This window comes from Gallus gallus, chromosome 5, assembly GCF_016699485.2.
Source record: "Gallus gallus isolate bGalGal1 chromosome 5, bGalGal1.mat.broiler.GRCg7b, whole genome shotgun sequence".
NCBI lineage: Eukaryota > Metazoa > Chordata > Aves > Galliformes > Phasianidae > Gallus > Gallus gallus.
Window position 1 is genome coordinate 55,215,009 of NC_052536.1, and position 14,736 is coordinate 55,229,744.

Below are 14,736 nucleotides of genomic sequence, written 5' to 3' on the forward strand. Positions count from 1 at the left end.
TTCTCTTCCTGATTCCTACTGTACTTCCTTTTCTGCACGGATTTAGCCATGTTTGAGCCTTGGTGTTTGTGTCCAGTGCGTGCAGGCAGACAAATGAGCCTAATTCTGTGGAATTAGCCAAATGCTCAGACAGACCTGAATTTTACATCAAATATAGATAACCTCCCACCTGTTTGCTTGGAAAACCAGCTACTAAGTGATGACTAAAGTACCAAACAAAGCAGCCAGCGCTGTTCCCAGCCAATGATCAATCCTGAGCTCAGCTCACTGAACTCCCATACATGCCCAGAGCTGGTTGGCCAACCTTGCCCTTCCATGGCCTTCTTTGGACTGGAAGGAGCGATGTTAGAAGTGGCAATCTGGTTGTGCAGAATTGTCATGTAGCTCAACTAGGAAATGCAGGAAAGTGGCAGAGGGGACCAAACAGGAAGGCTGAGTGCTGTCTTGCCTGCAGAAGAGCAGGTGGAGTTATCCATGGGATGCTGCTCAGTTTTTAGGAGTAGAATGAGATGCATTTCCAGTACTTCTCTCAAAACCCTTCAAGTGCAAGGCCTGTTCTGTGTAAGCATAGGGTAGCTGCTTTGGTTTTTAACTGCCTTACATCTTTGCGATAAGAACGGTGGCTGTGTTCAGAAAGCACTTATTAAGCCAAAAATAACACCCCATTTTTCTGTGAAAAGCGAGTTATAAATATAATCGCAGCCAGCAGTCGATCTCCGATCTAAATTGCATGCTTTGCCGAGAGGTTTTTTCCCCCTCGACAGAGGTTAGCAGCTGGTAAAGGTGCACTTCCCTGGGATGGCAGAAGGGAGGCAGTCTTGCTTCAAGTAATGCTATTTCTGGGCGATAATCCAAAATGCGCAGTAGGCAGAAGTTAAAAGGAAGTGCTTGCTTTTAGGTTTTTAAACTATATCCCTTAATCCTGGGTGATGATTGACAATCATGATTTAGAGTACGAGGTGCCCCTTTCTAATCCGGCAAGTTTGATGTTATTTGCGTATCTAGTATGGCTTTATTCAACTAAAACTAAATGGGAGCTTGTGCAATTGATGCCACATTTCTGAGATGAGTCCTGGACTGGGAGTCTATTTACAGATTAGTGGATACACAGCATCCATAGTACTGCCTTTTTTAATGTGCCCGTGTGTGTAATTCAAAGACTCCAAAAGGCAAATTTACAATTAAAATGTTTCTTGCTGGGTAAGAATACTAGTGGGAGACTTTTAACATAATTTAATTCACCGTGAAGGAAAGCAATATACAAGATTATATTAATCCTAGTTTGATAATTATAGTAAAATAAGAATACATGTTTGTATTTAATAATGATGAAAAAAGCTATCATTTATTGGCTTTGTGTTATTTATTATGATGTATGCGCTTGATCTTGGTTGCAACAGCAATGCTTTTCTTCTGCCAAAGTTTGCAGCAAGTGAATGTAAAATAAAGAGGACAAAGTTGTTAATGAGTGTTTGCCCACGGTTTGTTATTTGTAAAGGTGAGGTGACACTTCTTATCTTTGGCGATCAGCAGCTTTTAAATCCATTTTGCTTAAAGACAGAAAAGTAAAAGATAATGATATGTAAGAAATGGCAAATAGAGGACACATCCGAAAAAGCTGGTGTGTCTTCAGCATGTAAAGCATTGCAATATCTTCTTTATTTTGTAGGTTTTACTGTTGATTTCCCAAACACAGGCTAGCTAAGATGCACACTCTTGCTGATTGAAGCTTGGCGTGTATATTTAGCATTAATCACAGGCAGCTGTGGTGGAGGGAAACCTTCCTAGCCAGCCAGATTATATTAGATTAAAATGATCCACATGTAAGGTGTAGCAATACCTACTACCAGGGCAGGAGGGAAATCACATTATACTTGCAACTAGATTAACACAGGGATTGGGTTGACAAATAATTCTCTCCTGCTTTTTATTTTGTCAGGTAGGTGAAATAAAATGTTGCTACGCCAGTGAACTGCCTCAACAAGGCATGCTTCTGTAATTGCTTTGGATGTGCATGCTGGTTCCTCGAGTCATCACAGGATCCCAGCAGAGCCTGGCGCTGTAGGAGTACGCCTGCCAACCCCAGCTACACAACCCTACCTGCAGGGAATACAGCTGTGTGCCAGTTGCAATGGGCCGATGGGCTGATGTTGGGTGCGGAGTTCTGCACCTTGGACAGTGCCCATGGTAAGAGGAACTGGGGAAATGGGCTGCACTTGGTTGTAGGCTGGTCCTGTGAGTATGCTACCACGAGTGGGGCATAAGCATGTGCTGTGTGCTTGAAAAGCTCATCTGTAAAGGCAGGAATATTTTCCTTTGTGGCTTGAGACTGTCAGTAGATCAGGACAATATGTGATGTCTTCTGTACTGTCTTAGAGAAACAATAGCTCAATAAAATATCGCATAGAGCTGAGGAGTGGGGAAAGGGAGACTGAGCTCCATTTGCATAATGCCAGCACTGGAATTTGGCTGCCAGCAGGGCAGGGGAAAGCAGGGGGCTATAGAATTCAGTCTTGATCGTGAATAGCTCTGGGGGCTCCACGCTGAACGACTGGGATGGAGCCGTGGTGGGCCTGGGCATGCTTCCAGCATGTGCTGTCGCTGAGGAAATTCCTCTCTTTGGTAGTTTCGTGTGAGCAGAGAGGACAGGACCAGGATCATGATTATCTGGGACTCCCGAGGAACCCATCTATGTTGTCATCTTCTTATACCTTTTATCCTTAACCTTTAATGGCATCAGGGGTTCTGGGTTAAGAACAGGGTGGCCAAAGGAGCAAGGACAGTTGGCCAGAGCACAGCCAGCTGCGCTTCTGATTTTATTTCTTTGTCCCTATAATTTATCCTCTAGTGTAAGGCAGCACAGCTAGGATGTGTGGTTTCCCCTGACCTCTCTCAAGAGGGGGGCGTGCCTGGTCCACAGTCCAGGGCTTCTGCCTTGTGCCTAGCTTCCATGCATCTGGTAATGGATTTTCTCTTCTTGTCTTCTCTTCTTCTACTTGGCCAGAAGTTGGCCATTTCACCCAACAGCAACATGCCTTCCTTCCTCTGCTTTTTGTTTGCACTGTCTTTCCCCCTCTGATTGTCAGCTTGCTTCTCAGCTGATTTTTCATTTCCTGCCTGGTCTATTTCACCAGAGAACTCTGACTCCTACCATACTCAAAGTGCTCTATTTGCATACATGTTATTGTACCCTATCTAACATAAGGCCTGTGCTATGTTGTGTTTGAAGAACATACCAGCGCTAAGGATTGCTTTCTTGTTGCAGAGCTGACATGGTTTCCTACAAATCCTGTGGGTGGTGATGCACAGCTAATGGTTTTAGTGTTCTGTACATTCGTGGCAGCTGTGTAGCGCTACCACGTTCAATTTAGGTACCAAAAATATCTGGGCAGGAATTTTTAAAATAACAGAATGGAGAAGTAAACACAGAGTTTGCACAGCAGAGCTCACTTGGAAGCTGACTGATGTGTACTGCACTAAGTTTGAGAGGTTCTGGCTGTTGTCCTGCCAAGTCATGGTAAATATGACACCACAGGACTGTGTTTGACAACGTTCAGGCTCTTTATGTGTCAAAAATCCAGGGAATACCTTGGTTTACATCACGATTTAGATATCTGTTACTGACAGTCAGACAGGTGTGGAAAGATCTGAGAAGTGGCAGGCTTTGGACTTTTGATTCCACTCAAGAATCATTGGGAATGAAGTCTGTTGAGCTCAATTAAACGCTTCCTTTTCTAACGAGTACTCTGAGTACCGGAAGCACAGAGCGATAAACCTCAATGCCATATTTGAGATCTTATGGCTTATTTATCTTTCCTTGTGTTTCAGAATATGCCAGTGAGATACAGTATGAAGGATCAGCTGAACCATTTCAGGGAAGTAGCATTATTTGGGTACCACAAGTGCAATGCAAGGGCATCTTCACAAGGATGGAAGTGACATCAAACTCCATGAAATGCCCAGAATGACTTTATAAATTCTATAGTATCACATACTCAAGAATCTGATCTCATAGCCTGGAACGTGGTCCTTGCTTATAAGCTTTGGAAATGTGCTGAGAAGGGCAAAGTCCAAGATGATGACTCTTGTTTTCCCTACAGCGAGGTCATAATTCGAGCAGGGCTTGTCGCTACTGTAAGATTAAATGTTGGTATTTGATCTTCTAGGGGAACTGTTTACCACCCATGTGAAACGATCAGCTTCTTGTGAATGTGTAGATTTAAACAGTGGTTGTTTGGATAATTGATGTCTTTAAAAGAAGTCTTGCTCCGTACATCTCAATGAGATTTAAAAATCAATCAACATCTGAAAACTATATACTCTCCACAAACCTAATGAATGCCTGTCTCTGTGAGACATTGCAGCTCACATTATATTTTGAATTAATTGGCAAACAGTTACATAAAGAGATCATATTAAGGTCTCTGAAAAAGGAAGCTGGGTTAAAGATGAGCTTTCATCTTTAAATCTGCTTTTCCCGACTTTTTAATAGCTTGATTTGTCAAGATGTAGTTGACTCTGCTGGTTTGTGTACAGATTTTCTTTCTTTGTTTTTCTTTTACATAAAGAGGTTGAGGGGGAAGCCAATACAACATCAAAGCATTAAAATAAAGAGCTTTAAGGGAAGGAAAAGAGAGATGTTAAGATTAGGTGAACGAGGGAAGCAAAGGTGTGGAGGAGATATCATCAAGTAAATAAAGACATGGCAGTGTACTGCTCTAATGAGACACAAGGCTAATTAAAGAAAAGGAACAGAGATAATTATTCTCAGATGTTTTGCAAGGCGTGAGAATGAGGCTGGCTGAAATCTCAGTCCTGCTCTAACCTCGAATGCTGTCTGTCTTCCCCTACAAAGGCACTCAAATCGTGTAAGATCAGGCTTTGTGAGTCATGCCCTAATTTCCATTTGGTGACACTGTTTTCAGAGGTACGGTGTATATTATTCTCCTGTCCCTGCTTTCCACCTGCTTCCTGGGGAACCACATTGGAAAACGGGGTTTCAAACAATCTGCAGCCTCTGCTTTGTCATAAGTGTGATCTCGTTTTTCTTCCCCCGTGAGCCCTGTGCTGGGACTCAGTCTGTGGGCCATAGCATCATTTCCTGTGAATCTGTGCTTACCCAGAAATGAAGGTTTGTTCTGCCTTTCCTCAGAAGAAAGCAATTTTTAAAGAACATCTTTTGAAAAGCCGGCTTGCTCTCATTGAAGGCTAAGGGATGTGTGTGGTTGCCATGCAGAGGTGTAGGGACAAAAGCTGCTTCTGTGGAAGTTAATGGCAACCCTTCAGTTGCTTTATGAGGTCCGATCATTGTTGACCTGTTCTGTTATCATCAAAAAAGAAAGAAATCTATGACGGGTTCAGCTTTCAGACGAGATGCCTTTTTTTTCCCCCCCCATTCCTCACCACCTCCTCCTTCCATTCCCCTTGTCCTCCAAAGACGACTTGTGTGCTCGCCTCTTTTGCTGCCTTGGCACTGTATTAGAATACTTGCAGGAAAAGGAAAGAAAGCAAAATCCTGAAAGCCATGCTTTTCCCTGTAGGTTGGCACCATCACTTCAGCTTTCATCAGCGGGAGCAGCATGCCAATCTCACGCCAGCACAAACAGATGTGACTCTAGAGCTTTGAGTGGCCAATGAAAGAGGCATTACTTGCTGAACTACGCTCTGAAAGCGGCCAAATTCACCAGCCTTAGGATTTTCCATTGAGACAGACAGTTTCTCAGAGCTTTGCTTCAAGGTGCCGGGATTTGGGTTTTCTTTATTTATTTATTTTCCTTCCCTTTATGCGCTGACATTATTCCAACATTCAGCATATAATTTCTGTTTCATAAGAATGTTATCAGACCAGGGTAAGTGCATGGGAAGGCTGTTCGCTGCTCTCTGAAAACCACTATATACATAATGCAGGGCTGTATACATAGATGAGATGAAATGTATTCCACATGCATTGGGAGCTCACGTGTATTGAAAATTTGTGCAACAGATAAACTGCATTTTAATTTCGACAAAAACCAGCCAGTTTTCATGCTATTTGAGATACATAAAGCAGTAAAATACATACGATTCAGAACGCTCCGCTGAATCAGAAAAAGGAGGTGCTTAGTTGGCAAAACCACTTAATCCAGACATCTACAAGGGAAATCATGTAAGTCCAATGATGCTTAGTGGCAATGAGTGCCACTTAATAGGGATTGTAGTTCTGCTAAACTGGGACACCTCCAGATGATTTAGTAGGCTTAGTGGAACAGGGTGAACAATTTGCAGACTGTACTCTTCAAAACATATACCTTATTCTGATATGCAGAAAATCACCAAATGGTCTGCAACATTTGGGATGATATTTGCTCGCCAGAGTTTTGTGAGGGCTTTCCCATAGCTGCCCTTTGCATAGCTCTTGTGTTGCCACAGTAAGAAATCACTAATTGCTGATGAGCCTGGACTAACAGTTGGTCACAGTGGATTAGCCTTTTTTTTTTTTGCAAGACTAGCAGGATCTACTGTGATCATCTGTCCCGACGTCTGGCCTACATTACCCAGAGAATTTCATCCTGATGTTACTCTATCAGGCCCATCAACTTCAGGATGAAGTAGAGTTTAGCTTTTATGAGTGTAGGAGTCACAAAATCAACTTCCTTTTTCGGTGATGGCTTGCTGGTGTCTGTACAATAAATGTTACATTGGAGATGAAATTCTGTCAGAGCTGGGAGTGTTCCACCAGAGTGAGACAAGACTGATGATGAACAATACTGAGAGGCAGTGATGTAGCTGAACCACATTCTTCAAGATGGGATGGATTTTGTTTAAACCATTCTAGGGAGTTATTTGTCTAACCTGGCCCTTAAAGTTGCACAGTGTTCAAGAAATGTTTAGATGTTGTTCTAGGGGACATGGTTTAGTGGGGAGATATTGGTGGTGGTTGAACGGTTGGACAAGCTGACCTTGGAGATCTTTTCCAACCTTGGTGATTCTATGATTCTATACACTGTGATATCTCTTGGCAGTTTGTTTCACTGTGTTTCATCAATACTGCTACATTGCTTAAGGTTTCCAATGGCATTTGATGTCCTGTTCCACAAAACAAAAAGTAAATACGTGCTAAGAGATTGTTTCCAAATAACTCTAGGATCTGTAGGGACTGAGCAGGCAACCAAAAGTGGCAGAATCCTCGTTTTACAAATGGAAAACTGCATCTTGGAGGAATTGAGCAAGTTCTTCAAAACTCAGAATCAGGACTGAGATTTGAACTTTTGGGGCTTTGCAGCCTAGTCCTGTCTAACTGCCCTTCCTCCTGAGATGAGGAATGCTCAAGGTAAGATTAGATTCAGAGACTGGAAAGCAAGTTGACTGTTGAGCCGTGTGGCAAGATGTTCTTGTGAATTTTTAATTGCTGGCTGTGCAGACATGTCCTTTGTAAGGCAATAACCTGAGGAGATCTGTCCTACATTTTGGAAACTGTTGTACTTCTGCAGCTCTTGGAATGAGTCTCAAATGGAAAATCTGTTCTGTAGCTCATTCCCTACCATGTTCCCTCTAGATAAAGCTTTAAACCTGTCAACTTAGTGGCTATTGTTCCAGGAATTTATCCTTGGAAGCAAGCGACAATATCCCTAATATTTGGCTGGAAAGAAAACCTCTTTGGGGAAAGACTAAAACAGTGCAAGCTGATCACAAATTGATAGTTGCCTTTTTCATTGTTATACAGATTTCAACACTCTGTGATTTTCTACTTAAGTCAACTCTTAGCTAGTTTCTTACAAAATAACTTTGCATCTTTTATCAGCTCGATGATGAAAGTTTCTCTCCTACCTGCTTCTTATGTATTGGTTTCTTCATATAACTACCAGTGTGAGTTTCATTTCAGGAAACTAAAACTATGGTAACTTGTCTAAGATGTGAATATAGTTCCCTGGAGGTTTTCAAGAAAAAGGGTAGATGTGGCACTGAGGGACGTGGTCAGTGGGCATGGTGGGGATGGGCTGGGTTTGGACTTGGTGATCTTACAGATATTTTCTAACCTGAATAATTCTACGATTCTGTGGCTCCCTACCCCACTGAACCTTCCTGAAAGATCTGCTGGCATATCTATTCTGTGAAAAGTGGTATTTCAGGAAAATTCTAGAGCTTAGATTCAGTGGTACCCATGATCATACCTCAATTTTAAGTCTACAAATGGCCTCTTGGCTCTAGTGGCGATATTCGTTTGCTCTAATTAACAGTTTCCTGAGTTCCTACTGTATTGCCTCTAGAAGGAGCTCCCTTCTTCCTTCACAGCTTCCCAGAAGCAGGGTTCTACCCTTCCCCTATACTTTTCAAAGATCTTCAGGCCTCAGGCTGTGGTTGCATTGAGGTTTAGTTGTGCAGGTGATTAGCGAGTTAAGGGTCAGGCTAAGACACAAACTTAACTATGTAGGCACACCGGGAGTCACTTTTGAAAGTCTCACCCAAAGGTCCAATACAACTGCCATCAAACTCCAAGTACTGACTTCAGTGGAAGCTGGACTGGACTCTTAGCAAGGAGTTCCATGCGTGTCCAAGAGGTTTTACAGCATTGGTTTGAAAATCACTTTTAAACAGGCACGATGTGCTGAAACACCATGTCTGTGTGTTTGGAATGAATAAGTAAGAACAAATGAAGAGCCTTCAGCTCTCCTAAAGAAAGATGGGACAGGCAACAGTTAAAATTAGCTCATGTTTTTCCCATGAATTTTGTTTAGATCTGTGCTTGTGCACTATTTCCTACACATCTTTAGTTCATCTCAAGCTTGAAATGTTTCTCAAGTCTGCCCAGCGTGGGGTAAAGTCCAATATTTCTAGTGAAAGATTCTTACTTGGATTTCTGTGTCTTAAGGGCTCTGCTGCTAAAGCAAAACGAAGAGTCCAATTTTGTGCCTTGCGATCCATAAATTCTTGCTGCATAATCAGCCACCTCCACAACTGGCACACAAGTAACTGTCAGGCATCCATTTTGTGAGACTCTGCTTTGCCCCTTGTGGCAAGTCAGGAGCTGGACCTAGATCCAGATTCTTTAAAACTGTGCCCAGTTTGGAAATCTGAAGGAGAAATGGCTTTCAAACTCTAGGAACTGGTGTGTTGGAAGCCAGCTACAAATTCACTTTAATTTTGACAGTGTTAGAGGACTTAAGATGGGTTACCAGTATCCTGTAGAGCATTAAGTCACTGCTTGTATTTGGCCGTTGCCTACCTGTAACATCAGTTGGAAGGCCCATATCTAGCAGTGGTAATTTGTCCATCCACTTTTTTTTCTTTCAAGTTTGTAATTTGCTCAGTCTGATCTGGGAAGTTTTTGCTTGTGTGTATCTGCATGTATCAGGTGTAGATTCACTCACAGCTTACAAACGTGCAAACAGTAAGTAGGATGTTGTGCATCTCAATGCTGCACAGTACTTGTGCGTTGCTCCATCTCCTCCTTTCATATTTACAGGGCTGTGCCTACACAACCACACCATATCCAAATACAGCAGAAGTGGTAGTATGGAACTGCAAAGGAATCCATTTGCCAGTGAACTTTTGTTAAAAAAAGGAACAGAAATATCCATTGAACCTATTAAGCTGTTTATTAAGCTATGTTAATGTAACCCCTTCTTCTGGAATACTGTGAATGATTTTAACTACCATGCATTGATTAAAGCCTAAAAGAATCAACTATCCAAGGATGGAACAGAATAATAAATCAGTAATGAGTAATAGCACAGTATGATTTTCACGTGCAGATTTTCTCTTCAGCTGGAAACAAACCTGAGCAGGACGTTGTTGGTTCACCAGCAGAACACGGGGTCCCCTTATGGGACTACAGCCACTGTATGTATATGTAGCCTCTCTTACAACAGAGGGAAGGTATTTCATAGCCTTACAGTTTCCTCTTTTTCATCCTTTTTGTGACTGGACCACTCTAAGTAATGTCAGTCAACACCAGTAATGGTAACATACTCCAGCTGAAAGCAAGAACAAATTTTCAGGAACTTGGAAGGACAGAATTTTTCTACTTCTGATAGACTGTTGATGCGATCCATTTGATAGCTGCAATGCAAGGAGGGGTGGAGTACAAGGGTGGCTGGATTCTCATCTGAGAGCTTCAGTCCATGTAACTCTTCCTCACTCTTCAGTGAAATTAGACCCAATTTCCACACGTAAGTAAGCTGCACCTATAAATGCAGGTGAAGTTGTGTACATATGTTGCAGTTCAGGATCGATACCTGGTGAACACGTGTTAATACAACTTGTAGTCTACATCACATAACACAACATGCAGTTGGCGTTTCTTTTGATGAATGTTTTATTCCTTAATGATGAGTTCTGTAGTTGACTGCAAGGTCGTTCAAGAATATTTCACAAATGAGAGCTCTTTTTACGAAGACTGTCCCTTTTCTCCCCCTTTTGCTGATGCTTTAATATGCTGATGAGACAAACCGTGCAGTTGAAACGTGAACTTCAAATTATTTAAGTCGGTGTGTTTGAAAGTCAACCATTTCATAAGCTGTGCTGACGAAAGGTCTCCCAGTTAGTTCAGAGAAGTTTGTTTGCTTTTTTTTTTTTTTTTTTGCTGTCATTTCTGTCCTGTTAATTTCAGCAGAAACTGTAATTAGATGTAAGTGGTCTTGTTCCCACAGAAATGAATGGCAGCATCTGGAGAGAGACAACCGTTCCAAATGCTCTTGGCTACCATCTCTCTGCAAGTTAGCAGTATGGAGCAAGGGCCTGAATCCAGACTTCTGTCGGCCTAATTTTATATCTGTGGAAGCACAACACTAAATCCAATATTCAAATGCCTCGCCGTGATGGGTGCAGAGCAGAATACATTCCAGGCTTTCATGTTGCCCGCTCCTCTCAGGAGGCCAATCCTCGTTGCATCTCCTGGTGGGACTGGATGCGTTCCTCTGACTGACCTGGACTAAGAGTAGGAGGGATTCTGGGTCAAAGGCTTTATTTTCTCCCCTTTTTTCCTTCTCCATTTCATTATCCAGTTTGACAGTATCTGGGCTCCGCTTCCCCAGACAGCAGCGCGGCTCTGTTTGTAAACAGTAATTGAGTTAAAAGATGTTTTGTGTCAGAGCTGAGCTGGTTTCTTTATTTGCTCGCTCTGCAGAAGGGCTGGCTCCTGTAGGAAGGTGCTGTGCTGCCTCTGAGCACTGGGTCTCCACAAGGTCACACAGCTCCTTATCGCCACCGAAATTCGTCTTCAATGAGCATTTATCACAACCAGCGCCAGGGTGCTGCGTTTTTATCAAACTTCCCATCCCCTAGAGGAGAATCAGACTTGAAGCTGATAGTGCTATTTTGGAGTAAATACTTCAGTTCAGCCTTTCCTGTTTATTGAAATGGGGTAGACTGCTTTCCTTTCTTCAGCTTTTCAAACCTATCTATCTTGTGCTCAGGAACTTGCAGTCTTTCAGAGGTGTGTTCATCTGTGGGCAACTACTGTATGTAAATAACTTTCCTTGTAATACATGGCATTGCAGCCTTCAGCAGGGCAGGACGTGCTGGCCTTAAGTTGCACCAGGGCAGGTTTGGGTTGGATATTAGGAAAAATTTCTTCTCCAAAAGAGCAGCGATGCACTGGCACAGCTGCCCAAGGAGTGGTGGAGTCACCATCCTTGGAGTTGCCCAAGAACCATGGAGATGTGGCACTGAGGGAGGTGGGCAGTGGGCATGGTGGGTTGGGTTTGGGTTGGACTAGACGGTCTTAGAGGTCTTTTCCAACCTGAATGCCTCTGTGATTCCATGTGTGACAACTCCATATGCAGGACAAATGTGATGGCACTTCTAAGTGCCTTTTATTAAGTTTTGCTACCATGCAGTGCTAATTCTCTACTTTCACCTCGTTCCTTGCTAACAGCAATACCTTTGACAATGCAGCCTCCTTTCTATGCCACTGTTTCTCAGGGCTTTGTCTCATTTCTCTAAAATATGCAAATCGAGAGGGAAGGAATTTAGATTGAGATTTCTTAGAGCCGCCTGAAAGATTTACAGCACCAGTTCCCATGAGCCTAATGGGACTTGTGTATCTAAACCCTTTACAAGACTCTCAAATCTCTGCCTTCTGCTGTTATGGAGGCATCAGTGATGGCCCAATAAATGAGGGGAATTGAGGTTTACAGTTGAAGGGTTGTCTCAAATTTACTGTTGGATACAAAAGAAAATACAGCGTTTCTTCCCCAAAAGCCACAGTGTTCAGAATGAAAGTCTGAGCGTTTACAAGTAAATCTGTTATTCAGTGTGGGAATTAAATTAAATTATTCATCCTTTAAGAAATTTAGGAACGTCAGACTCTTCTTTCCTTGATAACTTCAGTAATACGGTGGAAAAGTCACTTCAGACTTGTCATAGGTTCAGTGACAACTTTCCTCTGTATATTTGATGCTGTTGAATGTTTACATAAAGTGATGTTCTCACAGATAGCTGTGTTCTGAGGACAGGAATTCATGTTGTTGGATATAGAGAATAATCTTTCTATCACAAGACATTTCTATCCCTGCTTTGCAGACACAAGACCTTTCTGTTGCTGTTAAAGCTTGCCCTCTTTTTCTCTCTGCCTAGGACATGCTGGTAGTTCATATCTGCAGACCTCCGAATTTTGCTTAAAAATCTTCAATTTTATTTCTTCTTCTGGTTGTCTGCAAGGATGCACTGCCTGTGCAACGTGGCCTTCCCAGGGATGCTTAGTTGGCCTTTCCTCAGTCATTCTCAGCATCTGCAATCTATTGCTGTAATTTGGGTTTCACTATGCTCACTATATTCAACTGTTTGTAGAATTGTAGAATGGCTTAGTTTGGAAGGGACCTCAAGGAGCATCAAGTTCCAACCCCCCTGTTGCGTGCAGGGTTGCCAGCTGCTGGATCAAGTACTAGATCAGGTTGCCCAACTGTTCCTACATCATTCATACTTTCTATTACATCTTCTGCAGGTACGCAGGCTGAACTCAAAGTATCAGTGCTATATTTTGACAGGCGTTTTTTTTGGCTTAGTAAGCATCCAGATATGACTGTCCATATGAGAGCAATATGCCCGGCTATGCTGCAGTTTGGCCTTTCTCTAACAGTAGTTGTGATGGTTAGAAGATGCCTCACCTTGGCCAACATTTGTGAAACCTACTTGATGCTGATGAGAATCCAGGATTGCAAACAGGAGGAGGAGTTCATTTGATTGTGTTTTCTTGGTTATTAGGAGACTATCAGTGCTCCTTTAGATTATTCCCTTGTACTGATTTTATTGATATGGAAATATAAGCTACCTGAGTTATTGCCTTTGATTAGTGAGAGCTACTTAGACTTATTTCTGACCCATTTCTTGCCATGTCCTCAGGTGTTGTCATATTCTGGTGGAGGCTGGTTCTGAAGGGTTAGAGAAGACTTCTGGTGGTGATAATGTAGACTCCAACAACAGAGAGATGGTAGAGGTGATGGTGTTTCTAACTGTAGCTTAAATGAGATGGGGTGAATGCTCAGTAGAGGGGCTTCTCTACGCTGCTAGGTTAGCAGTTTTGCTGGCTGCCTGGGAAGCTGGAGAATTGGAGTTCTCCAGATGGAGAACAATGGAGATCGCCTCATTACGCATGCAGGATAAATGGGGGGAAGAAGAGCAAGTAAGTGTGGAGAACACCTGAACCATCATCTCTGAGCTTCCCAGGGGAAGGGATCTGAAATTACTCCTGCAAGTTGTCCTCGTCTATCATATAAAGATCCTTTTTGTATAGAAGGCAGTCGTTCCCTTCCCTAACTCTTTAGGATGTGGTGGCAGAGCATCACTGAGCTCCGTTGCTGGCTGTGTGGCTTTGTTCTGCAGTGAGCGGTGCCTTTGCAGGCCTGTGACCTGCCCTGAAGGCTGGGCAGCGCACAGCTTGCTGTGACAGATGCTTTCAGAGCAGGCTGAAGCTTTCCTCTGCCTGGGTGGCCTTCACATGTCACCTGCTGCCTGCTCCACACGGTGGATAAGGGCCGTCAGGTACAGGTGCCAGCTGGCAGCGCTCATCTCTGCTTCTTGTGTGCTTTCAATGTTCAGATAGCAGCGCAGGTAAAAGGTGTCACAGCTGCTGAGCCGCAGCTACACCCGCTGCCAGGCATCTGCATCCATGCAGAATTTATGTAGATGCTCAGTAACAAAGCGTTAGCGCTCAGGGCTGGAGATGATGTGATGTGCTTTCTGGTTTCGAAAGAAAATCAGTTGTGTGTCTGTTTAAGAATTTTCTGGGATACTGCAGGTAACATCTCCAGCAGATGTAGCACTACGTGATGCATTGCTTCCCTTTCTGTCCCATGTCTGGACCTAATATTAGTGACTTGAGATAAATACCATTCCCATTGATTTCTTCTATGGTGCTGTAAATCCCACAGAGTTCAGGCTGGCTGTTTGACTATCCCTTTTTGTGAATGTGAGAGAGGAAGGGTAGGGAGAACAGGAGAATGCCACGAGGCAGAAATACCAGAACTGCCCTCTTGCTGCATCTGGGCTCCATATGAAACCTTTGCCTTAATACACCATAGAGGTAGCCAAGGTGCTGCAGATAACTAAGGATGAGGAGAGCTCCTGGGTCACTGCGTTAGGTCACCTCCCAGACCGTGCTGTGACACGCTACGGTGCCATTCATAAACACATTGTGGTTTGCTTTCACCCTTGCTGGGGTTTGTTTGCTTGGTTGGGAGGGAGAGCTGCCCTGCCAGTCCACTCCGCCAGGCAGCTCCATAGCCCCTCTGATCTTACAGGCTGAAATCTTCCTCTAAT

At 43.2% G+C, this 14,736-nt stretch overlaps 1 long non-coding RNA gene across 1 annotated transcript in view; it reads left to right on the forward strand.

Annotated features, from left to right (window-relative positions):
• Positions 1 to 1,938: 1,938 nt before the first annotated feature.
• LOC107053584 overlaps positions 1,939 to 14,736 on the forward strand; it is a 123,407-nt gene continuing 110,609 nt past the window's right edge. The window contains exon 1 of the long non-coding RNA XR_005860114.1: positions 1,939 to 2,187. This is a non-coding gene — a long non-coding RNA (uncharacterized LOC107053584). The remainder of the gene's footprint in view (positions 2,188 to 14,736) is intronic.